This window comes from Ascaphus truei, chromosome 3 (assembly GCF_040206685.1).
Source record: "Ascaphus truei isolate aAscTru1 chromosome 3, aAscTru1.hap1, whole genome shotgun sequence".
Lineage (NCBI taxonomy): Eukaryota > Metazoa > Chordata > Amphibia > Anura > Ascaphidae > Ascaphus > Ascaphus truei.
In genome coordinates this window covers 407,630,751-407,655,993 of record NC_134485.1, presented here as the reverse complement: position 1 = coordinate 407,655,993, position 25,243 = coordinate 407,630,751, and positions in this window count along the sequence as shown.

Sequence of the window (25,243 nt, the reverse complement as noted above, 5' to 3'; positions counted from 1 at the left end):
TGTAATATTTGATTGTTGTATGAATGGGAAACGTACTGTTATTTTTTTCCCCCTTGTGTGGATGGGAATGCCACTACCATCGGCTGGAATCAAAGCTTACAGAAACATCAGGGAGGGAGATCGGAACAAATTTTATTTATGTAAGTGTTGTATTGTTTACTTTTTTACATAAAGTAATAATTATTTTTACTAATAGCGTCTCTCTATGCACTTCTTTTTATGTTTATAGTGTTGTTAATGGCCCGTTGATCACGGGAGAAGGATTAAGCTGCAGGAGCGACATTTATAAGGGACAGTAAAACGCCTAGCAATCAGCGCGCACTTATCACCGCCACCATTCAGAAAATATCTTCAGATATGAAATAATAATATATGAGGACATCAACAAATGAATCTACGTATATGCTGATAGTAACAAAGATAAACAATATACTCGGAGCAAAGATATTGAAACATTAACAATACCTAAAAAATGATTGTCATATTACAAATGCAATATTTCTAAAATGATGAATGCCATTTATGTGTCAATTTACAATTGTACTAATTTCAAGGCACTCGGTAAGACCAGTTAGTTCCATGGTGTTCAATTTCAAAATCCAAAAAGTTTCACATTTATAAAGGGATGTGAATCTGTCTCCTCCTAGGACTGTGGAAGGGATGTATTCAAGTCCTATAGTTTTCATTCCCTCTATACTCTTGTTTTGGCAAATAGAAAATGTTTGGTCACACTGTGGGAACATTGTCATTTATGATACTCCTTCTGTGCTCAAGGAATCTAGTACATAGGGGGCGTGTAGTCTGCCCTATGTATTGTAACCCACACAGACAGGAGTTCATGTAGATGACATAAATGGTTAAGCAATGAATAAACCCCCTAACCTTGAACAGTACTCCGTTAGAAAAGGACTGGAATTCTTTTTCCTGACTACAAATGTGTTTGCAAGTAACGTGGTGACTTCTGTTACACTTGCAGTTGCCTATAAGTGTGTTAAGCACCAAAGATTGGGCATTGTGTATATCTTCTAGTTTGCTTGGGGCAAGTATATTCTTGCAGCTCCAAGCTTTGTTATAAACCACTGATGGGACAATTTTGATGTGTTCCTTTAAAAAAATTCCAATGCTGGTGAGAATATTATGAATTTGTTTTATTGACTGGTTGAATCTGGTGATAAACAAACTTTGATCATCACCAGTATCTCTACTATACATCCTAGTTTTACCCTAATTATATTTAAGTCTATTAGCTTTATAACTTGATAGTAATTGTGCCTTATGTAAGGAAGATGCACTCAAAAGGAATTAATATCAGATTTGTGGATCCTACTTCTTCTGTATACATTTATCTTTGATTATCTCTGCTTGAATAACAAAATCTTCCTGTGAACAGAAATTGCATTTCAGATAGCTGAACTGACTGTATGGTATATTTTGTAACCATTTTTTTTTATCATGGTTGCTCTCTGCATGCAGATAGCTATTACAGTAGCAGCCACCGGCTTTCTATAAACATTGGTTTTTTTATGCTGCCATCTGTATAGGCTGTAAGTACAAAATCTAGAAAAGTGCAGGAAACGGAATCTATGGTGTAAGTGAAACATAATCATAAATTATTAGTATTGAAATGTGCAAATAATGATAATAAATATATAATGCATGTGTATGGGTGTATCTGATATATATACCATCATGTTTTACGTCATGGTGGGTGAAAAAGGCAACAAGAAACCTTCACCGTATTGCATATAGCAAATAAAAAGATCACTTGTGAGCACATTCACATGTCTTAGGCAGGTCTGCAACCCATTTAAGCTAATGCTCGCTGTTAACACAGCTTTAAAGCACAGCATGGGAATCAGATGCAAAGCCAGAGAAAACATTCACAGACATGCTTCAACCTTAATGGGTATCATCAGTGTGAAGTTGGTTGTACTGTTGGCTTTGCATTTTCAAGACTGTAGGGTTTACCATCACGTTTTAAGTTATGGTGGGTGAAAAGGGCAACAAGAAACCTCCACCGTATTGCATATAGCAAATAAAAAGATCACTTGTGAGCACATTCACATGTCTTAGGCAGGTCTGCAACCCTGCCTTTCACCATTATCCCCAGCATACAGTGCTTCCACTGCAGCAAGGGATACTGGAAAATTACATGCAAATGAGCACACAATGTGTCATCTTTTGTCTGAAAAACATTGTTACATGGAGCCCATTTAAGCTAATGCTCGCTGTTAACACAGCTTTAAAGCACAGCATGGGAATCAGATGCAAAGCCAGAGAAAACATTCACAGACATGCTTCAACCTTAATGGGTATCATCAGTGTGAAGTTGGTTGTACTGCTGGCTTTGCATTTTCAAGACTGTAGGGTTTACCATCACGTTTTAAGTTATGGTGGGTGAAAAAGGCAACAAGAAACCTCCACCGTATTGCATATAGCAAATAAAAAGATCACTTGTGAGCACATTCACATGTCTTAGGCAGGCCTGCAACTCTGCCTTTCACCTTTAGCCCCAGCATACAGTGCTTTCACTGCAGCAAGGGAATCTGGGAAATGACATGCAAATGAGCACACAATGTGTCATCTATTGTCTGAAAAAACATTGTTACATGGAGCCCATTTAAGCTAATGCTCTCTGTTAACACAGCTTTAAAGCACAGCATGGGAATCAGATGCAAAGCCAGATAAACCATTCACAGACATGTTTCAACCTTAATGGGTATCATTCAGTGATATCATTCAGTGATATGATCTGATGCAGTCCTGGTTTTGGTTGAACTTTTGCATTTATTCCCATATGTCCCCCGTCCCTCACCATAGTGAGTAGTAATGTTCCCTGCGGTTTGCCCATAATTTGAAAGTGGGCAGGAAAAGGAAATGTAGTGTTGTCTGCAATACCGGCCAGAAACCCAAGTAGGTGATCTAGAGTTATTGTGTCTTTAAAATCTAACAATCTGCAATGCAACCCGTCATTTACAGTATTCCCATTCATGTGTGCACGATCCAATATCACACAGGTGTACAGTACGATATTTACTTTACGTGTATTTAATTCAAATCTAAAGAGTGAAAACTGGAACACAGCAAAAAGTATTTTTAAAGAATGAAATATTTTATTTGAAAATGCTAATACTTTAAGTACAAATGAATACCCTTCTGAGGGTACGGGACAATTTGGAAAAAAAATGGACAGGGCACCCCAGGTGGTATCTCAGCAGCGCCTCCAAATGTAACGGGTATTCCACCCCACCCAATCGCATATATAGTGTGGGTGAGTAGAACATGCGGTGTTACCGGTGTGGTGCGTATACCTGCAGGCTCACAGGAGGTCTGAGCCTCCGCCAATGAGAGCCTGGGGTGAATCCTCTGGAACGAATCTTCTTTCAGCGCCTCCACCTATGTAGGATTCTATGGGAATGTAGAATGACCCTACATAGGAACCCACTCAGAAACCACACACACAGTGATTATATAACTAATGACTTTACTAACAAATAATAATAACCTGTGTCCCTCTCACTAGGAGACACTAACAGTGACGTCTCGCAGGACGATTCCCAAACACTAGGTGATCCCACCCAGTGTCCCAAGAACCCCACCCAATGTCCCGTACTCCTACAGAAATAGTCAATGGGTGACTGCGCAGTCACTAAGAACCTCTATGCCTGTTGGTGCACATATGATGGTATAATACCTGCCGAGCACTCCGGTGCTCGGGTCAGCAACAATCTTCTCAAAGGGTCAGACGTGTGATGAATCCGTCTGATCCTCCAACCGAACTCCTTGCACGTGCGGACCGCTAGGGCGGTCCCACTCTGGAATCGTCTCTGTGGACCCCAACGTGGGTCCAACCGCTTCCACAGGAACAGCAGCAGCCGCTGTGTCCCTATCTATCTAAGTGGTACTAACGTGACAGGAACCCTCACCTAGGGCCTGTCCCTGTAGTACAGCAACCTGTAGTGGCTTGGGGAACTCCTATGGCCGGCAGGGGGTAATGACCTGTCCCACTCCCCTAACTACCCAAGTCCCTTCAGCCTCACTACTTTCTAACTAGTCCCAGCGCCTACAGCAGCAAGCTTTCCCGGGCTTTCTCTCTTCTCCCTGAGCTGTCCCTATGCTCGCGCGATCTATCCCTAGCTCGGGGGCTCTACCTGCGCCTACGCGTCCCTGCGCATGCGCAATCCTCACTACAATGGCGGCGCCCTGCTGGTCCGGCCTCCGGGACCTTAGAGACGCGATCGCAGCCTTAGCAACGGCCGCAGGCAGAAGAAGCCGCGCTGCTCCCTGCTCCAGCCCCCACCCTTGGAAGCAGCCGTCGGGTCGTTCGGCACCCGCGCTCGAGCTGCTCCAAGGGAGGGGGGTCTCCAGGAGCCATGGGAGCTCCAGGCTATATTCTCCCCCTGGTGGAAAATCCAACGTCCTCGCTTGGAGAACGCCATACCCTGACATAAGGTTACACAATAAAAAATTGCATGTCATAATTGGTACACTTATCAGGTCGAATTTACACATCAGGTTACATGATACATCACCCTCAATAATACCCGAGACTGGCTGAGACCATGTGTGGGGTGCCCCTAATTGAATATGTGGGGTTACCTCACCTTTGCGTCCGTGAGCCTCCCCCAGAAAAATTTCTTGAAGAGCACACTCTGGAGTGACAGTTACTGGCTCTTCGCTACTTCCTCCCCCTGGTGGAAGGAGTAGCACAATGTCTCTTAATTGGGCCTTTACCCGGTCATCCGCGGCTTGGATGCGGTAGACCAGGAGGCCAGGACCTTTCCCGCGGTCCACTACCTGGCGAATGGAGCGTTCCTTTTTGGGCTCCAAGGAGGCAGCTTTCCCTGAATCTCTCTCCACACAGTCTTTGTCCCTACATACTGGCGAGGCTTCCACTTGGAAGCGAGCAATGGACAATGTCTCTTTCCTCAAAGTCTCTGTTTCACCTGGCAGGGGGTAAAGGGTAGATACCTTACCACTGCAGTGATTCACGGTGGCCAACAGGTCCTCAGGGACGCGGTCAGTTCCCACCTCGGCTGTCTTGGGACCTGCCCCCGGTACTTCTGGGGCAGTCCACTTACTCGCTGGAAACTCGGGAGCGTGGGATCCCAGTCCTGGGACCACTTGTGTCGGAGCGCACGGGCTCACACTCCGCTCAGGAACCGTAACTTTGACCTTCTTCACGGCCACCTCCATCGGAGCCTGTGGGGAGCAAGGGGGTTCCTTACCACTCGGCTGGCTTGCGATGGGCTTCCCTTCTTCCGGAAGGATCGGCGGTAGACACTGGTCCACTCTCTTCTCTGGACAGCTACCTTCTAATGAGGACACCTCCACCAGGACGCGATGCAGAGGGGAGCCCTTTGCCCTGGCGACCAGACTTAAGGAGCCATTGTGCTCCGCGGTCACCTGGAGGCTCACCCCCAACACCCCTGGGGCAGTCGACTCACCCTTGTCATCTGTAGGTACTGGTCCCACGCCTAGGACCGATGGTACCTCTGCAGTAGGTTGGCCGGCCCGCTGTTGGGCACACGGGCCCACAGCAGGGTCCGCAACATCGGGATACACCTCCTCCAGGGCAGTCACCTTACCCTTCATTGATTCCGTCATCTGTGGTTCCGTCATCTGGGGTTCTGGTTTTGGAACTGGATCTGGAGCCATCTCTGTCATCGTGGCTTGGTACTCCTCAAGCGTAGGCAGAAAAGGGCTAGACACAAGATGGTTTGCTCCATTCACAAAGAAAATAGCTCCCCAAATAAGTTCTTGTCCCAGGAATACACAATCAGGGCCCAAACACCTCAAGCTGGTGATCCCATCTGTGGATACTTCCAGGAACCCTTTAGGCAACGAGTAATAATAGGCAAAGTCCATATCGCCCTTCCTCACTTTATGCAGACACGGGCACAAAAGAAATGGGTGACTTACTTTCCTTGCTCGCCATGCCCCTGGAAGCTGAGGTAGTGGTTTACTGCATTCTGTTTCTTTCTTAGGGGGAACAGAAGTTGCTACTGGCAGTTCACTGTGCGCACTCCCCCTGGTGGACTCTAGAGGAGGGGCACTTTCAACCAATGGATAATTTTGGCTCTGCACTGAGTCACTCACATCACAGGGGAGGGGCTCTGATTTTTGCGCCAAACCCGGGCAGATTGTTGCAACATCTTGCTGTGCAGGTTGGCAGTCAGAAGCACGTGCGCTCTCCTGATTTGGCGGGAAATGCCATCCTGCTTGGTCTGCGTAGACTAGGGGGTACCCTTCTGAGGGGCCCCCGGGCATGAACAGTGCGGACGGTGCCTTTGCCAGGCATATATTCTCAATGTGGGTTACTACAAAAAGAATGGTTTTCCATGTGGACGTGGGATCTTGTTCCTCATCTAAGACACATGTCCACGGCCACTCAGGAATTTTACACATATACTCCCGGACCTTCATTTTGGGTATAGTTACGGGAATGCCTCCTACCGCCACTACCTGTCCAGGGTCTAGATATTGCCTCAAAGCCCAGGCAAGTACCTCGTGTCCGGACTTTACAAACATGGTGACAAAAATAGGGACGGGACAATTTGGAAAAAAAATGGACAGGGCACCCCAGGTGGTATCTCAGCAGCGCCTCCAAATGTAATGGGTATTCCACCCCACCCAATCGCATATATAGTGTGGGTGAGTAGAACATGCGGTGTTACCGGTGTGGTGCGTATACCTGCAGGCTCACAGGAGGTCTGAGCCTCCGCTAATGAGAGCCTGGGGTGAATCCTCTGGAACGAATCTTCTTTCAGCGCCTCCACCTATGTAGGATTCTATGGGAATGTAGAATGACCGTACATAGGAACCCACTCAGAAACCACACACACAGTGATTATATAACTAATGACTTTACTAACAAATAATAATAACCTGTGTCCCTCTCACTAGGAGACACTAACAGTGACGTCTCGCAGGACGATTCCCAAACACTAGGTGATCCCACCCAGTGTCCCAAGAACCCCACCCAATGTCCCGTACTCCTACAGAAATAGTCAATGGGTGACTGCGCAGTCACTAAGAACCTCTATGCCTGTTGGTGCACATATGATGGTATAATACCTGCCGAGCACTCCGGTGCTCGGGTCAGCAACAATCTTCTCAAAGGGTCAGACGTGTGATGAATCCGTCTGATCCTCCAACCGAACTCCTTGCACGTGCGGACCGCTAGGGCGGTCCCACTCTGGAATCGTCTCTGTGGACCCCAACGTGGGTCCAACCGCTTCCACAGGAACAGCAGCAGCCGCTGTGTCCCTATCTATCTAAGTGGTACTAACGTGACAGGAACCCTCACCTAGGGCCTGTCCCTGTAGTACAGCAACCTGTAGTGGCTTGGGGAACTCCTATGGCCGGCAGGGGGTAATGACCTGTCCCACTCCCCTAACTACCCAAGTCCCTTCAGCCTCACTACTTTCTAACTAGTCCCAGCGCCTACAGCAGCAAGCTGTAGCTCACTGGAGGCTGCAGCCAACGTGCTGCGCAACAAGGTGCCTGCCTGTCAGACCTCACAGCACTGCCCGCTGTGACTCTGACAAGGCAGCACTCCAAACTAGGGGCCGCGTCCCTATCTAGGACCTCCCTAAGCAGTTACCCACCCAACTAGTGGGGAGTTGGGGCCTACCTGGGGTGTAGGTACCTATATGGGGCAGAAGCTGCACTCGCTCCCCGCACCCTTCCTTCCCTACAGCTCCCTGACTCCAACTCTCTTAACTGCAGACTTCCTTTTTCCAGCTCCCACTAATGTAAGTGGCAGGGTCCCTAACCTGAGGGCTGCCCCTGGCAACACTCACCTTACTGGGGAGCTGAGCTATCTTGGACCAAGGGGGTGCTGGCCTAATACAGGGGAGTCCCTCTCTCCTGCACCCTACCTCCTTCCCTTGTCTGTTCCTTCCTCTGACTTCTTCCTGACTGACCACGCAGCTCTCTGCCCGCGAAATGTATCCTTTTCCCCAGGAGCTCCCTAAGCCCTATTGGCTCCCTGGTGTCACATGGGGCATACAGAGGCTCATGGGATATGTAGTCCCAGCTCAGAGCCTTCCCTGGTAGGCTAGGGGTTCGCGGGCTTTCCTTACCCTCCACTGCGCGTGCGCAAGCTTTCCCGGTCTTTCTCTCTTCTCCCTGAGCTGTCCCTATGCTCGCGCGATCTATCCCTAGCTCGGGGGCTCTACCTGCGCCTACGCGTCCCTGCGCATGCGCAATCCTCACTACAATAGCGGCGCCCTGCTGGTCCGGCCGCCGGGACCTTAGAGACGCGATCGCAGCCTTAGCAACGGCCCGATCGCGTCCCCGGCAACCGGCCGCAGGCAGGAGAAGCCGCGCTGCTCCCTGCTCCAGCCCCCACCCTTAGAAGCAGCCGTCGGGTCGTTCGGCACCCGCGCTCGAGCTGCTCCAAGGGAGGGGGGTCTCCAGGAGCCACGGGAGCTCCAGGCTATACACAAATACAAAGTTGTCTCTTCTTCCAAATTTACAATCTTCTTGTATCTTTTTTCTTTGACAGGAAAATTAGCCCTGTAAAGTTTCATAAAGTTTCATATAGTATACAATACACTTGTTTTTGATGTCTTGTGTTGATGATAGCCTTATTATACAATGTTTTAAATGTACAATATGTGGACATATTTCCCTGGTTCCTAGGTTCTAGATATACATTATATGTTATGCAGTATTCATGTATTTACATGTTTTTCAAGTTATTTAGATGCTTTAAATTATTCTACTTTTCGTAATTTGTGGCTATATGTTTTATACCCTTATTTTCCCTTTATGTGTTAGCATAAGATGTAAGTTATTATTGTTGTTTTTACATTTTCCCTTATGAATAGAATGCTTTTCTTCTCCTTTTTCTACTTTTCTTAAACTTTTGATTTTAGTTTAGTTGATGCCTGCATCGCCGCAATGCGCTTGCGCAGTGATTAGCACTCCGTTTATGCATCATAGGGATGTTTATTGTATCAGTGGGTCAGTGATTCTCTATGGCTTGCTCTTAACCAAGATGACCACACTGCCTGTGGGACTTCCTTTGCCCTTAGAACGGTACTGGGTCGCTCTGCGCATGCGCGATGACGCGCGTAGCGTCATGACGTCATCAGGTTCCGTTTTTTGGCGCGAAACGGCCCACAGGTAATAGGGTATTTAATGGATGTTATTACATTGTGTTTTATCCTTGAAAAAGAACGCTGTGACGTTCAAAACGCGTTGGATGTGTCTCTTGTCACATTAAAGTGCCCTTTTAATTATTATTTTTTTCGTTTTGGGTCCTTCCTGCTCCGTTTTTGCTGGTGCGCTTTTTGGTCTCCCTTTTCCTGTTATTGCATAATTGTAGCTGTACAGCTTGCCTACCTACCACCAGGATGTGAGTATTGCTTAATTTCAGGGGAGCCTGCCGATGAGACTGAGGGTGAGTGGGCTTGTACCATCTACCACCTGTCTTCAGGAGGATAGTATCCATACTATTGCACATTAAGTACTATATTATTCTTATTAGTACCCTGGTTTAGTGGTTTGGCTTATTTTATTCATTGCACCTGCATTGGAACGCTTTAGTCTACTTTCCATCTTTTTTCTTTGAACTGGCTGACTCATGGATGTCTTGGCCTGTAAAGAAAGAGACACTATTCAATATTAATAATCACACCATCAGTTGCAGTGTGCTGTGCATGCGTGTCACTATGGAACCTGTTTGAAACGCATATTTTATTTTATTGTGTATTTATACTTTTTTTCAACACAAATGGTAATTAAAGCAGCACTTCAAGCTGCCGTTTCAAAAAAAATAATCCATTCAATATGTGCACCAATACAATCTGCACACTGACAAGTGATTAGCTAAGTTGCTGATCAATCCATTCGCCTGTGATCGATCGGCAAAGATTTGGCTCCGGGGTTCATTACTGTAAATCACGGTTAGTGCTGCAGAAGAGTACTGTACCCAAGATGCAAAGTTCTGTGTGGAAGATCATGTGACCAGGCAGGTACTTCATACAATTGGTGCACTGCTAGAGAGAGGGCAAAAGGGTTGTGCCAGAGCCTCTTTCAGAAGAGGAAGTGACTTTGTAATATAGAAACAAAAATGCTTGTTAGGTGAGGCGGACCAAGAGCCTGAAGATGAGGATGGCCTTCATCCTGGGGTTACAGTACTGTATGAACTGTTGAGTACTACTGTAAGTGTACAGTAAGTAGGAACTGAGATTTTTGAGAAAAAAATTAAATGTTTAAAAAATGTCCCAAACATGGTTTCAAGGATTCTGCAATGTCCATCTTTTAATTCTGTGGTGTTATAAATCTATTTGTACTCCTGGATTTCCTACAGTATTTTTTAGCCTACAGTATTTAATTGAAATGTACAGAGTTCAAACTTGAACACACCAAAAAGTATTTTTAAAGAATTAAAAGGTTTATTTGCAAACTCTAATAAAGTAAAAATGAATAATGCACAAATACAAAGTCTTCTCTTCTTTTATTTTTTTTCTTCGAACTGGCTGGCTCTTGGACGTCTTGGTCTTGGCCTGTACAGAAAGAGACAATATTCAATATTAATAATAGCAGCATCAGTAGTAGTGTGCTGCGCATGCGTGTCACTATGGAGCCTGGTCGAAACGCATATGCGTGCCATAGCATTTGTGCGCATGCATGTCCCTATGGAACCTGGTTGAAAATAAAATTACTGTATGATACATTAGTTGCATGAATTACAGTACTGTACATTACCTGATGGTGACGCTAGACGTATTTCCTGCTCGAATATTGTGTTGGCCTCGTCCTTGCGCTAAACCTGCGAAACATAAATGAACATAAGAATTAAACAATGACTACATTATGAAATTCTGAGTTTTTTTGTTAGGGAAGAAAAGACACTCTACTCTTTCCTAGATCTGTCTCAGCATCTCCCCTCATGAAATCCCTTTCCTGGCTTCCGATCAAATCCCGCATCTCACACTCCATTCTTCTCCTCACTTTTAAAGCTTTACACTCTTCTGCCCCTCCTTACATCTCAGCCCTAATTTCTCGTTATGCACCATCCAGACTCTTGAGTTCTTCTCAAGGGTGTCTTCTTTCTACCCCCTTTGTATCTAAAGCCCTCTCCCGCCTTAAACCTTTTTCATTGACTGCCCCTCACCTCTGGAATGCCCTTCCCCTCAGTACCCGACTAGCACCCTCTCTATCCACCTTTAAGACCCACCTTAAGACACACTTGCTTAAAGAAGCATATGAATAGCACTGTGGCTATTCTGAACACATGGCACATAAAGCTTGGCCCCTGCAGATGCACTTACCAGAACTCCCTCCTACTGTCTCTGTACGTTCTCCCTACCTACCAATTAGACTGTAAGCTCCTCGGAGCAAGGACTCCTCTTCCTTAATGTCTAAAGCACTTATTCCCATGATCTGTTATTTATATTATCTGTTATTTATTGGATTACCATATGTATTACTGCTGTGAAGCGCTATGTACATTAATGGCACTATATAAATAAAGACATACAATACAATACAATACAATACATGGCATGCATGAATTAAAGTACAGTTCATAACCTGGCAGTGTTGATGCGTGAGTTTCCTGTACCAATGGTGTGTTTCCTGCATATCCATCATACTTATGTTTTCTATAAGTTCCGAAATTCAGTAATAAAAAGAAAAAAATATATTTGTACTTTTGAGACATTAGTACAAGTTTGCTCAATATGCAGGCCTTGTGTTTCTTTCTCTCTTACCCTCTTGTGTCATACAGTATGTTCTCTCTCCCCATACCACCCATTTATAGGGGGGAAGAGACCAGGGGGGGGGGAAGAGAAATCGGGGGGAAGAGACACAAGAGACAGAGACAGAGAGAGACAAAGACAGAGACAAAGACAGAGAGAGACAGAGAAGAGAGACAGAGAAGAGAGAGGGGAAGACAGAGAGCAAAGATGGGGGGAGAGAGAAACAGGAGGAGAGAGAAATAGAGGGAGAGAGAAACCGGGGAAAGAGAGACGGGGGGAGAGAGAGACAGGGGGAGAAAGAAACCAGGGGAGAGAGGATGGGGGGGAGAGAGAGACAGGGGGAGAGAGAGACAGGGGGAGAGAGAAACTGTTTGGGAGAGATACAGGGGAGAGAGAAATCGGGGGGGAGAGATGGGGGGAAAGATGGGGGGGAGAGACAGGGGGAGAGGGACAGGGGGCAGAGAGACAGTGGGGAACCAATACAATTCAATACATTTGTGCACACACTGATTTCATGGATACTTGTAAAAAAAGTGTTTTATTCAGTTGAACAGGACTGCAAATGGGAGTGAGAAAAGAGACCAGGGGGTGGGAGAAAAGAGATATGGTGGGGAAGCAGAGATACCAGGGATGGGGGGAAAGAGACCAGGGGAGGGGAGAAAGAGACCAGGGGGGCAGATAGAACAAGGAGGGGAGAGAGACAAGGAGAGGGAAAGAGACCAGGGGGGAAGAGAGACCAGGGGGGAAGAGAGTCCAGGGGAATCCAGTGCAATACAATGTACAAAAGTGCAACATGCAAGCAGTGCAAGTATAAATGTGAAAGTTTTTAAAGTTTTTTTTCTGTCAGCTGGAAGGAACAGCGTGCGGAGGGGTTGAGGGGGTGCCAGTGGTTTAACGGAGTGGCTGAAGCACTTACCTGGTAGTCAGAAAGTTGTTCTCAGCGAGAAGCAGCAGGCAGGTTCTCTCCTTCTTCCAGCTCTTGCTGGAGTGACGCCAGGGTTCCACAGCTTGTGCGACTGGGCATACTCTGATACTCTGGGCTTCAATACCCCCCCTGATCCCCTCCCCCTCTGACCCCTTCCCTCAGTCTGCGCTGTTAAGGTGAAGGAGGTGATCGAGGCAGAGCGGCGGATGAGTGCATCTCAGCATGTGGTCCTCACCCAGCTAAGCATCAGCAGGACACAGAGCTGATTTGTTAAGGGGGGAAGCTAGAGCTTGTCGCATAGGTTCTGCAAACTAAGGAAATTGTAGGTACCGGCTCTCCCGAACCGGTGCGAACCGGCAGAATCCCTCTACTCTCTGTATGGTACTCAAAAGCCCTGCATGTCATACACCAGGTAGTGGAATTTCTCAGCGGCCGTGGACTGTTCTCTATATCTACTGCAGGCCTTTGAGCTCAAGTCTGAAACTTTACAGAGAGGAATGTGACTGGTTCTGGGAAGTTGTAGAGTCGCGAGTTGTGGGAAGGTGTGGCTTTAAGGTGTCTGTTTTGTCTCTGGGAAGCAGGAAATTGTTGTGAGGCATAAAAACAGTTCACTAAACGAGAGAGTTTCATTGTGTGTCATTTTATTACAGGCGATCACAATGTGAGACAGTGTGTGGAATATTTCTGTTTATCCAAGCCTAAACGTGCTCTGCCCCACAAGCGTGAAATGTAGCCATGTTAATAATATTAATATTGAATATAATATATGAAATAAAAAATTAATTTGTGTGTGCCAATTTTCCAGCACAGAATGTTTTCCCTAATTTCACTTGCAAAGATACTACAGCATGATATTCCATTTACAATTTAAACATTTTTTTTTCTTATGTTGTTAAATATAACAAATATCCATCACACAATGGGGGCTATGCACTAAGCTCAATGGCTTTGCGTTCTGATGTTCCAAAAAAGCAGGTTCGTTAAAAAGTGAAGCCGGGGACGCGATTCACTAAGGCCTTGAGGCCATTTTTTAACGTACCTGCTCAAAATAGCTCAAAACAGCCACAGCGTACGTGATGCTTTTTTCCCCCCTGCTAGTGTTCTTAAACTTTACGTACGCTAGCTGATAGAAAAAAAAGCCGCATGTAACATTTGCATGGAGATTCTGTATCTCCATGCAAGGCTATTACAGGCGATCGTACACTAAATAAATACATTTTAATAATAGTGTACATGAGCAGGGGGTCTCAGGACCTGAACCGCATTGGTTTCAGATCCGAGGACCCCCTACTTCAGGAGATATAGGCCCCGTTATGGGGTGCCGGTATCCCCTGCACTTTAAAGCTCCCGCGTCACTTGACCGGGACATTTAAATTCTGCAGGGGATACCGGCACCCCATAAAGGGGCCTATATCTCCTGAAGTAGGGGGTCCCCGAGGCTGAAACCAATGCGGTTCAGCTCAGGAGACCCCCTGCACATCTACACTAGTATTAAAACACACATATCGGAGACTTCCGGTGACGTCACCGCACAAGGACACATAGACGGAGAGCACCCGAGCCCCTGACAGTATAACATAGCATAAAAGCGGTTATTGGACCCCAAAATGCTCCCAAATAGAAGCAAATAGCAGGGGAAGGCACCAGCTATGGCTAACCGCTCGAAAAAACTGGCGCAATAAAGCATCTCTAGCTACTTCCCGGCGAGCCAGAGGCCCGCAGGGAGCTGCGGCCTACTCCAAGATGGCGACGCATCTAACTCGCGGGAAGGGCCTGGCGGTGTGGCCGATAAGGAACCTGACGGCATGAGTAGGGAAATAAACAAGGAATATCTCGAAGACCTGTTCACCAGGATGGTGGGACTGGTCTGGGGGGGAGGCTTGTGCCGCAATCGGGGCTGGTACATTCTGGACAGAATCCATTCTAAAATGTTGGCACTTACCTGAGTATCAAGCCTAAAATTTACGCCAGGGAGATTCAGGTAGCAGAGGAGTAACTGGTATCCTTTTAACAGCCCATAGGCGAGATCTGCATACCTCTGGGGCAATCTAGTGGTGAAATTTCATATCAACTCCATAATAAATCACTATGGCTATAGCAATGTAAAGCCTGATGATGCGCCTGGACCCAAGCTTGGTCTGCCTTGTTTCCCCCCCCCCCTTCCCCCTTCGCCCGCGCTGGGTTCGCGGGCATGTGGTGCGCCCCCCCCTCCCCTCCTCTCCCCCCTGGGGCTGCCTGCTCTGCGGCTTGTGGATGGGTCTTGCTCCCCCGCGTGGTTGCCCCCCCCCCCGCGCGTGCTGTGGCTGCGGCTCTCTCCGGCTCCTCGAGCTGGGGGCCGGGTGGAGGGGCCCTGAGTGTGGGCCTCAGGGGGGTGATCACGGGGTTTGGGGGAGGGGCGCGGGTGTTGGGGTTGGGGGGGCTGGGACTGGGCTGAGGGGGAGGCTTGTCGCAATCAGAACTAATGCATACTAAACAGAATCCGTTCTAAAATGGTGGCACTTACCTGAGCATCACGCCTAAAATTTACGCCAGGGAGACTCAGGTAGCAGAGGAGTAACTGGTATCCTTTCAACAGCCTGTAGGCGAGATCTGCATACCTCTGGGGCCATCTAGTGGCGAAATATCACATCAACTCCATAATTAATGAGTATGGCCATAGCAATGTAAAAGGAAAATCAATCTCTGAAGCAGCTCAACGATAACTAAGCGCACCTAACAAATAGGCGAAGCAGACCAATGCAAACACAATACAATAGAGCTCCTAGATATACCTAGTTCTAGTAATATCCAATACCCAAGATACGAGCCAACTATATATCCCCCAAAGATAGCGAAGCTAGACGCTGAGGGAAAGGGCATTAAGACAATACCAAGGATAGGTGTCAAAGTTGGAGGATTATAGACCCCAGAGGAGGGCAGAGATACCAGATAAAGGGAGCAGGCGGCCACCCAGGTTGGAGGCAGGTACCCAGCGTACACTAAAGGACAGAGCAGGTCTGCATACTGATTCTCAGGAAACGCACAGTGAACTTGTTATTCATTTTCTTGTTAACGTATTTACCTTTTAAGTAGGTCCAGTTGACCACATGACTAACCACAGGGGGTTCCGGGTGTATCCAGATGGGTCCACAGACGGGACGTCCCAAGAGGTTTTCAAGGGGCACTATGCCCTACCCCCCCATCCTTAGAGTGATGGGGGTACCCATGACGGGGCGTACATATCGCCCACACATTTCTTTTTCTCCTTCTCTATCCCCTACCCACCCTTCCCTGCCTATCTCCCCCAGCCCATGCTAAACAAAGACAAAACCCAGCTTAGCCGAATGGAAAGCCCAGACACTGAGGTTCAGCAAAACAACCACGCAGATCACAAGAGGAGCTCTGAAGGCAGGTCCCCCTTCCATCGTGAGAAAATGGAGGGAAAGGTAGGACGCACTACACACCCCAAAACTATAAATGGCTCTTAAAACAACACTTAAATTAATATCCTTAAATGTTAGAGGGTTAAACTCGGTCACCAAAAGAAAACTTGCCCTCCAAGAGTTCAAAAAAACAAAAGGCGACATACTGTTTTTACAGGAAATGCATTTCAATACTACGACCCCCCCCAAACACCTTCCAGAGGGTTTTTCCACAGGCGTATTATGCGTCTTGCCCCACAAAAAAAAGAGGGGTAGCGGTACTATTTAAGCATACTGCCAAGTTCTCGTGAAAACAAGCGACTGCTGACCCAGAAGGGAGATACATTATCCTACAGGGTACCCTGTCTGAGTGGATGTCACTCTTGTTAACATCTACGCCCCAAACGAAGGCCAGGCCAAGTTCTTAAGAGATCAATGTGACCTTACAGACCCCCAAACTCGAACTACATTGTTACTAGCAGGAGATCTAAACATGATAGCGATGCCGGAAAAAGATAGAACAAGCCCCACGGGGACTCCACATCCCCGTGTCACGGAAAAAAATGCCAGAGAATTTAGACAGATAATGAAGGAGTTCGCCCTGACAGACATTTGGAGGACCCAGCACCAGGGGCAGCGGGACTACTCCTATTTCTCCCCCCCACACCAAACCTACTCAAGGATTGACTATTTTCCGGGTACTAAAGATATCTTCCAGGCAACCTCCCAGTCAGATATAGGATCAATATCAGGGTTGGAACACGCCCCGGTCTCGCTGACACTCTCCCTCCCCTTCTATAGAACTCACCAATATAATTGGAAACTGAACGATTCTCTGTTAAACCAAGTAGATGTACACTGGCGACACACTTTATTCGAGCTCGGCTAGTCCCACGAATTCAGGTATACCCGGGTGTATTGAGGTTTGTGACTGTTTTCTGCCCGAGTGCATTGAGGTATTTTCCAGGCAGGGATTGAAGCATTTTATTCCCGCTGGCTGCAATACTGCACAGTATATATATATATATACTGCATTACAATTCATGAATTTATGCCATCTGGTAGACACGCGAAGCATTGCAGCCTATTAAATCCTAATCATTATCATTTAACAGATCAGCCGCCCGTCAGCCAGGCATGAACCCAGGCTGGGAAGGCAAACGTAACGGGGCTTGTCAGAGGTGAGGAGCGGCGCATTCCAGGTATCTGCCAGGTACATACTGGGTATTTGCTCGAATAAAGTGTGTCGGTGCAGTAGAGACAGAAATTAAACAAAAACTCAGAGAATACTTCACGCTGAATAAGGGCTCTGTAGAGTCACCAGCAATGTTATGGGAAGCCCATAAGGCGACAATCAGAGGGAATATTATCTCCATAGCATCTCATAAGAAAAAAATAAAACAGAAACTCTATAATGAGCTAGCGGAGAAAGTCCAAATCTTGGAGCAGAAACATAAAACTAATCCCTCGAAAAAACTATTCAAATTGCTAGATAAAACCAGATCTGAACTTAAGCAGATCCAAATAGATGAGGTGGAGAGGGCGTTGCGGTGGACCAAACAAAACTATTACGACAAAGGTAATAAAGCCGACCGATTACTAGCCTCCAAATTGCGAGGTATGAGAGCCAAATCCCAGATAACAGCTATTCTGACAAAATCAGGTACGAAGACACTTTGTGAGACGCAAATAGCGAACGAATTCTCAGATTTCTATAACAAATTATATAACCTAAATTTCCCAAAAAACTAATCCTCAGACGCGGAGGCTATCTATACATACTTGGAATCGTGTAAACTTCCGACACTTTCCGAAAGTAACCTCTGAGACCTAAATAAAGAAATATCCCTAGAAGAATTGATAGATGCAATCGCCCAATTAAAACCCAGCAAAACGCCAGGCCCAGATGGGTTCTCCAATCAGTACTACAAAAAATTTAAGTTGGTTCTGGCCCCGTATCTACTTGATGTGTTTAATGCGTTTCTGGAAGGAACAGCCATCCCACCATCCATGTCTAAAGCTAATTTAGCAATCATACCAAAGGAAGGGAGAGACCCACTACAGTGTGGTAATTATCGCCCCATAGCCCTCCTTAATTCGGATCTAAAACTGTTCAGTAAAATTCTTGCAAATACTGTAGACTGACCCCCATACTTCTAAGCCTAATACATATAGATCAAGTCGGGTTTATTTCCGGCAGACAGGCCTCAGACAATACTAGGAAAATTATAGACATAATCGACCATGTACATCTCTCATCCACGAAGGCCATCCTGTTGAGCTTGGATGCGGAAAAAGCATTCGACAGGATTAGGTGGGACTTCTTAGACCAAACACTAATTAAATATGGATTTAAGGGCCCATATCTAGAAGGGTTCAGAGCCCTATACAGATCTCCCCCAGCCATAGTGAAACTCCCAGGAGGAGACTCAAACCCTATAAATATAAAGAATGGTACTCGACAGGGATGCCCCTTGTCTCCGCTTCTGTTTGCTCTCTCTATCGAACCCTTGGCAGCAACAATTAGAGACGAAAAAAATATAAATGGAATTGTAATAGGAGAGACAAACTACAAAATATCCCTATTTGCTTACGACATTATCCTAACTCTCGCCAACCCCTTGATTTCACTCCCGAACCTACATTCACAACTAGATAAATTTAGCAAAATCTCGGGATATAAAATTAACATGGATAAGTCGGAAGCATTGAACCTAACTTTATCAGATCCAGAAGTTAAATTACTACAAGCAAATTTTAAATATAAGTGGAACTCCACAAAGATCAAATATCTAGAAATCCAAATAACAAGGGAGTATAACTCGCTATACAAACATAACTATCCACCCTTATTTGAGAGGCTAAAAAAGGACCTCCAGAGCTGGAACGAATACCAGATATCTTGGTTAGGAAGAATAGCCACGGTCAAAATGAATATCCTACCAAGGCTCCTGTATTATATCCAGACTCTTCCAATAGATATTCCAATGCCGGAGCTTAAAAATATACAAAACAGAATTTTCCAATTTATCTGGCAAAATAAAAGACCCAGGGTAGCTAGATCTATTATGCTAGCCCCAAAAGATTGCGGAGGCTTGGCAGTCCCGGATATCATTAAATATTATTTGGCGGCCCAACTCAAACAAGCAATAATGTGGAATAACGATCCAACCACCAGTTGCTGGGTGGGACTTGAGTCTACCTATACGAGACCTCTCTGTCTCCCGGCCGCTATGTGGACCGAGAGGGGAGGAGAGACCCTCTTGGAAACATTAAAACTGGGAGCAATGAAATGTACATGGCGGATATGGTCTAGAAATAAAGATAAATATGGTCTGACAGCCTGCCCAACACTACTAATCCCTATATTCAATAACCCTGAATTCCCCAAGGCTGGCTCCCACAGGGACTCAATAAATTCAAGACGTTACAGTTGATGGTAGCTGACGACTTTGTAGATAACGGTATAATTCTACCACTCCAGGCGCTGGAGAAGAAACACCAAATCGTTAATATACCAGTGTTTGGTTTCCTCCAAATCAGGCACTACCTGCAATCAGTCTCCAAAGATTCGGCATTCCAACCTTTAACAAATTTTGAAAGACTGTGTAGGAAAGGATACTACTGTAAAGGGCTGATTTCAGAGATATATCTGGGCCTGGCGCGATCAGCGGGTTGTTCCCAACATAGCTATATGATCAAATGGGCAGAAGATTTGAATACAGAGATTGATAGAGAAGACTGGGAGGACATTTGGGAGGTAGCTGCAAAAACGTCAATCTGCACCACTATCAAAGAGAATATTTATAAAATTCTATTTCATTGGTACCTAACCCCGAGCAGGCTGAGCCAGATCTTCCCCGGGTCCCCGGATTTGTGCTGAAGGGGATGCGGGCAAAAAGGAGATATGGTTCATATTTGGTGGAGTTGCCCAAAAATTCAGGTATTCTGGGTCATGATACAAACATTGATCAGAGAGTACCTGGGGGTGGAGGTTGAGGTGGAACCGCTGACCATGGTGCTGGCCAAACCAATTGATGAATTAGGATCGGCAGAAAGTAAGATGATAACTCATGTGATGACGGCAGCCCGCTGTGTTATTGCAGCGGCCTGGAAAAAGGTGAACGCGCCTTCTAGGCAGACGGTCCTCCGGAGACTAAGGGACATAAAGATGATGGAGCTCCTCACAGCACAGTTGAGCCAAAAAACTGACAAATTTCACAACATTTGGGAAATATGGCAAGGAAATTAGGGACCCCACAGAAATAAATACAGAAAGACCAGACAAATGGGCTCTCCCCCCCCCCTCTTCCACCCCCTACCCCCCCATCTTTTTCTTCTTTCCTACGCTCTTCTCTTTCCTTTGTTAAGTTCACGAGAGACGCTTACGGAAGCGGCTGCTTCCCTAACACAACCGGAAATAAGAAGACAGACCACACTTGTTCACAGACCGTGTTATAGCAAATATTTTATTTAAGCAGTGATGACGAACTGTTAATGCTTTTTGTTGTATGGACAAGTGACACTGTTAAAACATCACATGTATTCCAAGGTCAAATATTTGTTATGTCTCTCCAAAACAATAAAAAAAATTGGAAAAAAAAACCACACATACTGTATCAATAAATAATAATTCATTACCATAGCGGCTATCCGTTATGGTAATGAAGCTGCATTAATGTACATTTTAAAAATAGTATGCAGGAGCAGGGTGTCCCCTGAGCTGAACCGCATTGATTTCTGCCTCAGAGACCTCCTGCTTCCCGAGTTACAGGCCTCGGTATGGGGCATCGGGTGCCAGTGTTGCCGCCATCTTTATAGCGTCCAAGACGCGAAGTGGGCTCTATAAAGATGGCGTCCACACTGGCACCGATGCCCCAAACCGGGGCCTGTAACTCAGGAAGCAGGGGGTCTCTGAGGCAGAAATCAATGCGGTTCAGCTCAGGGGACACCCAGCTCAGGGGACCCTCACATGGTCTACTAGAGCCAATCAGAGTTGGGATGGAGTTCCCACGCTCTGATTGGCTACCGTACCATGTGAGGCCGGCCATCTTTCTTTTCATGACATCATCTTAAAGGCAATTGAAGCACAGCCATTCTGATTGGCTGTGCTTTCATTGCCTTTAAATGACGTCATCATTTTTTTTTTCTCGGCCAAAGCACATGGTTTTCACGGCCCAATTAGGGCCGTGGGAACCATATGATGAAAATGTGACGTCATAGGCCTTTAAAAACCTATGTCGTCTCATTTGGAAGGCAGATGCCGAGGAGGAAGGACGTCCGGAGAAGAAAGAAGACCAGGGCGTGGCCGAAGAAGACAAGAAGACCCCGGAAGAAGATACAAGAAAGAAGAATACAGATGAAGATGGATTACAAATAGAAGACACGTGGATTCTTTTGGTTTATTATTTTATTGTTTATTATTTTATGGTCTATTATTTTATGGGTTCCTGTGTGTGGATTGGTTTGAGAGTAAGCTGTTCAATGGGAGTCGGTGAGTGGGTCAAGTAATGGTAAGTGATCAAAATAAATGTATTTTATTTAACTTGTTCAATTTTTTTTTTGTTTTTTACATGTGTTTTTTTTTTTTTTTTTAGATCATTTCTTGCCACTGTATGTATGTATGAATGTCTAGATCGATATATACATACAGGGTAAGAAATGGTTTGGTAGGAAATGCTTGTATTGCTGTGTTTCAAATGATTTGGGCTAAGCTACTCTGCATAAATGTGTGTTTAATGTATTTTGTTATTAGATAGATGTAATTTTTGGTCTTGTATGGTGTACTTTAGGTCAGGGTGAGGTTTGCTTTTGTATATTGTATTCTTTTTGGTACTTATATTTTGTCTGATGGTAACGTGTTCTGTTTAACGATTGAAATAGTTAATTGTTTAATTGTTATGGATGGAATTTAAATTGTTTAGTGATTTGATTAATGAATGCTAATTGATTTATGGTGACTTGATTGGTTTAAATAGTATACTTGTTTGGATGTATTGGTATTTTGTTTGGAATATGTTATTGTTAACATTGATTTGCAGAGTGTACATGTGCATAGATTTTATGTATCATGTATACAATGTAAATGCAATGTTTTGATTGGCATTTGAGGCTTTTGATTGGAAGATGAGATTGGATTTTTTTAGGAAATATGATTTTATTGTACTGTGTCCGTATAGAGAAGTGGTATTTGAAATAGAGCATGTTTTTGCTAACCCTTCTACATTTATTTGTATATTGGTTCATCATGTGTGTATATTTATTTGTACATTTATTTGTATATTGGTTCATCATGTGTGTGTGTGTCTCTCTCTCTCTCTCTCTCTAGAGATAGAGAGAGAGAGAGAGAGAGAGAGAGAGAGAGAGAGAGAGACATGATGAACAATATACAAATAAATGTACAAATAAATATACACACATGATGAACCAATATACAAATAAATATACAAATAAATATATATATATATATATATATATATATATATATATATATATATATATATATATGTGTGTGTATATACAGCTAAACCCCGTTATAACGCGGGTCTCGGGGTCCACCCCGAGACCACCGCGTTACTAACGGGGTCGCGAGAAAAAAAAATGGCCGCCGCGCTTTAGCGCATATTCATCCCGCGGGGCAGGAGATGGGAGCGGGGATGTCTCTCCTGTCCCCGCTTCCCCCTGTCACCTCGGAACAGGCCGCGGGGCAGGAGATGGGAGCGGGGATGTCCCTCCTGTCCCCGCTTCCCCCTGTCACCTCGGGACAGGCCGCGGGGCAGGAGATGGGAGCGGGGATGTCCCTCCTGTCCCCGCTTCACCCTGTCACCGCGGGACAGGCCGCGGGGCAGGAGATGGGAGCGGGGATGTCCCTCCTGTCCCCGCTTCCCCCTGTCACCTCGGGACAGGCCGCGGGGCAGGAGATGGGAGCGGGGATGTCCCTCCTGTCCCCGCTTCACCCTGTCACCGCGGGACAGGCCGCGGGGCAGGAGATGGGAGTGGGGATGTCCCTCAGGTCGCCGCTTACCTCAGAACCATGCTGCCTGCATGGAGGTTGTAGCGGGGGGTTTCTTCTCCCCACCGCTGTCCCCGGTGCTCCCGCTGCCTGCGCGGGAGGAGGGGGGGGAGCGGGTGGTGGTGCTGGTCGCGGCCCGTCTGTGTAGAGTGAGAGAGTGTGTGTGTATGTATATATGGGAGAGAAAGTGTGTGTGTGTATATGGGTGTGTGAGTGTGGGTAAGTGTCTGTGAGTGTGTGTAAGTGTCTGAGTGTGTGTGTAAGTGTGTGTAAGTGTGTGTGAGTGTGTGTGAGTGTCTGTGAGTGTGTAAGTGTGTGTGAGTGTGTGTGAGTGTGTGTGAGTGTGTGTGAGTGTGTGTGAGTGTGTGTGAGTGTCTGTGAGTGTCTAAGTGTGTGTAAGTGTGTGTGAGTGTGTGAGTGTCTGTGAGTGTGTAAGTGTGTGTGAGTGTGTGTGAGTGTGTGTGAGTGTCTGTGAGTGTCTAAGTGTGTGTAAGTGTGTGTGAGTGTGTGTGAGTGTCTGTGAGTGTGTAAGTGTGTGTGAGTGTGTGTGAGTGTGTGTGAGTGTGTGTAAGTGTGTGTAAGTGTGTGTGAGTGTGTGTGAGTGTCTAAGTGTGTGTAAGTGTGTGTGTGTGTGTGTGTGAGTGTGTGTGAGTGTCTGTAAGTGTGCGTGAGTGTGCGTAAGTGTGTGTGAGTGTGCGTGAGTGTGGTCAGTGTGTGTGCAGTGTGTCAGTGTGAGCAATGAGCAGTGTGTGTGCAGTGTGCAGTGTGTGTGCAGTGTGGCAGTGAGCAATGAGCAGTGTGTGTGCAGTGAGTGTGTGCAGTGTGTCAGTGTGAGCAATGAGCAGTGTGTGTGCAGTGTGCAGTGTGTGTGCAGTGTGGCAGTGTGAGCAATGAGCAGTGTGTGTGCAGTGAGTGTGTGCAGTGTGCAAAAAAAAAATGTAAAAAAAAAATTTTTAAATTTTTTTTTTTTTTTAAAAACGGGAGCCACGGGAAAACCGCGTTATAACCGAATCGCGGTATAACGAGGCGCGTTATAACGGGGTTTAGCTGTATATATGCATGATGAAGCCGCTGTACAAATGAATGGGTGAAGGGTGGGTATCGGGCCAGGGTGGCTTAACCCCTTAATTACCTTTGCAGTTATTATCCAATAAGGTGATTAAAGGGTTAATTGATATCTTAATGTAATTGCATTTTATTGGCTATGTATTTTGTTGGCAACGGAGGGCAAGGATTTTGCTGGCGACGGGGGCTTCTTATTGATGAGGTCAGTAGAACTTTATTTATGTTGTTATGCTAGTTAATGTGTTTAATAATGGGCAAATAATCTATTATCCACATCTGGATAATAGTTATTTGGCACATTATTGTACTGTATGTGTTGGGGGGGGTGGATTTATGTATTGAATAAGGTCAGGTTTATTTATTTTACAAGGTAAGTGAAAGGACTATGAGCACTGCAAAAAATGTATCAGGCTGGCGGCAGCGTGCAGAAGAAAAACTTTATTGTGGCATATAAGCCCTGATTAAAACGACATACAAAACAATTCTCTGACGCGTTTCGTCTTTACGACTTTATCAAAGAGTGCTTTATGGCAACCAGAGATGTGCCTTAAATAGCCATAAGTTCCCGCGCGAGGATGGGAGTACCCGCCCTCCTATGATGTAATCTCCATGACTTAAAGAGTTTATGCAAATTTGAAAAGGACGGCTCTCACAGCATAATGTGGAGGGATTAACTCTATTGCTGCTGAAATAGTATGGGAGATGCTTTATCACGTTATGTAGATTTCTTTTTGCAGCCTCTAGTGCTAAGTCTACCATCTTTTATCAAAGACTCCAGACACTTAATTGAAGATTTAAAAACAATAAAATGGAACACCAATTGTATCTGGGTCACGATGGATGTGCAATCTTTGTACTCCATCATAGACCATAGACAAGGCATTGAGGCTGCACAACACTTTTTAAATAGATCTGATCTCTCCCCTGTACTTTGTGTATTTCTGATTGAATCTATTACTTTCCTACTCACCCACAACTACTTTTGCTACGACTCACAATTTTATTTGTGTAGAATAACCTCTAATGGCGCTGAGGAAAAATGGATGGAACAGAGTCTTGTGCAGAAATTTCTTCTTGTATAGATACCTCAGAGAGGGAGACAAGAGATATACAAGAAACACCA